General features: G+C 38.9%; 1 pseudogene; it reads left to right on the plus strand.

Annotated features, from left to right (window-relative positions):
* The first annotated feature begins 1,037 nt into the window (after window positions 1-1,037).
* Window positions 1,038-3,109, plus strand: part of LOC114005134 (vexin pseudogene) — a 2,775-nt pseudogene continuing 703 nt past the window's right edge.

Genomic DNA, 3,109 nt, shown 5'->3' on the forward strand with positions numbered 1-3,109 from the left:
ATTTTGGTAGGGATTACATTGAATTTGCAGGTCAATTTGGGTAATATTGAAATAGTCTATGGGCTGGAGAAAGGGGAAATAGATAGTCAATCAATTTTACAGTATCGAAGTTCTAACAATCTATTGCACAAACTTAGTGTTTCCTCATTGCAGGTGCAATATTGAGCAATCTAAAAGGAAAGTTTTTTTATTTGTTGAGGATGAATGCCCAGAAAGAGTCTGCCCTGAACAACACTGACATTCCCTTTGTAATAGCCAGTCAAGGAGATCAAGGACATTAACAGCCACTGGAGAGAAAGAGATTTCCCTAACTCTGAAAATGTCAAGAGGCTGGCAGAGATGCATTTTGACTCTGGCATCCTAGTCTGGATATTGGCTTTCAGAATTTCAACATTTAAGCTTTTGGTATTGTGAAGTTAGAGATTTAAAACTTTGGGGATTTTTAGATTTCAATCTTTCTGGATTTCATTACACAAGATCATGGTATTTGGAACTGTGTATTTCAGTGTTAAGATTGCCACCATTTAATACTCTGATAATAAAAGTCTGTGGAAAGCTGTGACAAAGAACAGAACAGATCATAACATTAATTCAAAGTGAATGAATTTTTGCACCATATCACCAGTTAGAGTCCTGGGAACCAGCAGTTAGTGTAATGGCTATGTCGCTGGACTCCCACATAGTCGACTGTGGTTCGCGTCCCAGACCCGGTGGCTTAAAACTCATGCCGGGCGCATGTGTGTGCGTGCCCAAGATCCTGAGAGGAGAATGGAGGAGAAGGGATTGCGGTGTGACCATCAACCTGGAGGGTGATTTCTCGCTTTCTGTCTCTATGTCTCTCTCTGTCTGGCGAGCACACGTGCCCTATAGCGAAAACCTCTCCAAAAAAAAAAAAAAAAAAAGAGCCCTGAGTAGAGGATCTGCCAGATTAGAAAGGACTAATGAAATGTTTAATGATAAGAAAAAGGGAAAGTTATGTACTCCAGCTCCTGGGCAACTATAGAGGCTGAGAGGGCAGCGGCTATGCAAAAGTCATAATGACTGATGGTACATGAGCTCTGCCTACTAAGAGAGAGGAATTTTCCTAACTGAATAACTTCAACAGTGACTTTTCAGGGAAGTGGCATATGCTCCAAGGACTCTGACAAATATCATTGTATCACTAAGTAATATGGCTAGCTGAGTCTGATGAGATTCAGTCAAAGGAGAGACCTGCAGATTAGCAAAAGTCACACATGAAAAACAAGTGTATCATACTTGCCCCTTCCTTGCTTTGGCCTCACCTGACTGGAAGCAATGATGTCTCTCTATGAACCCATCATTTGATAGCCAGCCTCCATGCTCCAGTTTTTCTTGAGGTCTGATAATAAATATTTCTTCTCATCATCCTTTCCACACCAGAGCTGACAGAGAGTTTCTTCTTGCTATTCACTTTACTCTTAACTAATCTTACTTTTCCAGAAGTAATCACATCCTAAAATGTTCTTGATTTGTCTTGAGTAAATATTGTATCCTGATAGAATCATGACACATATGTTGGCTGTCATAATTTCTCTAAACATCCAACACCTTCCAGCTCCATGGAAAAACTATACCAAGCTATATATATTGATATACAACTTTACTTTCCAGACTAGATTGCCTCCCTGAATGTTAAACTGATTCTGACTTTTAGTACTTTTAATAGGCATATAAAATTTGGTGTATAGCAAAAGAAGCTCTTAAACACTATGCCACTATTTGTGGCAAGATAAGAAGGTGCCACAAGGCCAAATCATGTCTGAGTTCAGCTGATTTAAAAGAAGAGATATGCATGCCCCCTAAAGGGCATATAATTTTGTGCTATGGCTTAGGTGGCTCAGTCAACAGGCCATCAACCTGAACCTAACTAAGGTAAACCCTTTTATTTCCACTGGTAAATTACTAGTTAGTGCTTCAGTTTATAAGGAAGCCTGGTAAGCTGTAAGAAATTGTTTGCTCAATACAGTAGATCATAGCTTGTCCCCATCAAACAATTGTGACCAGAAGCAAGTGGAAATTCATCAGTGGTCTCTTTACCAGAAAGTGTAGTCCAATCCTTTCTCATTCATAAAAACTAAATTCAAACAATTTCAGGTGGTAATCATTTGCAAAGCTTGTACTTCTCTAAGTCTTTTTTTGCCCACTGAGTAAACACTAATTCTTTGTGTCCCAATCCCAAATATGACACCTTTTCATTAAGTGGATTAAGTGGTGTGATGACATGACTCATTGGGACAAGTGAAGAAAGAAGGACATCTGATCTTATGGAACATATACACAGGCTTGTAATTCTTTAGTTGAGGATCATGGGTAGACCTGTATTCTGTCGATTACAGCAGTAGGTAATACTGGAATTTTACCCAACCAGACCATGTCCAGTTTTTGAACTTTTGCCCCCTAGTTTTTGAACTTTTTATGAGTTGACAACCTATACTCAGGAGCAATATTTGGTATAAAGCTTATGTGAAATGGAGCAAGAGTGGCTGGACGGAGGCTCTATGTAAGGCCACAGCATAAACTTTACCAAGCCTGATCTGGCTACTTCAACTGCTGAATGTTTGATATGTTAATAGCACAAAGCTCCCCCAACCCCTACCCAATATGGCACCACTCCCTGGGTTCTAGCCATCCTCAGGTTTCCAGACTGCACTGATCATGTTCTATTCTGCAGCATGTATCAGTTTTTCTTCACAGAAGTAGTTATAATTTACAAATGACCAAAACTGTCCCACTTTTTCTGTGTATTCTGCCACCATAACAATCCATGGATATGAGGGAAGTCTTAACCAAAATCATAACATTGATCCTAATATCAGTTATGACCAAGAAATATACTTACAGCAAATAAAATGCAACAGGTCTAATGTCCATGGAACTTGCTGAATTTACCAAGTTCCCATTACATAATGCAACTCTTTAAAGTTAGGGCTAGGATAATACTTTGTGTATCTGTGCTGTCTTAAAGAAGGTGGTATGTGCTTTAAATCATAACCTGATATATAATGTCTTCTTTATTTCAGTTTGAAGACATATGCATTTAAGGAGTTGAAAGTGAAAATGGGTCCTCTAACAAATATACTTCACTCTT

This window comes from Tupaia chinensis, unplaced genomic scaffold (assembly GCF_000334495.1).
Source record: "Tupaia chinensis unplaced genomic scaffold, TupChi_1.0 Scaffold142652_1, whole genome shotgun sequence".
Taxonomy (NCBI): Eukaryota; Metazoa; Chordata; class Mammalia; order Scandentia; family Tupaiidae; genus Tupaia; species Tupaia belangeri.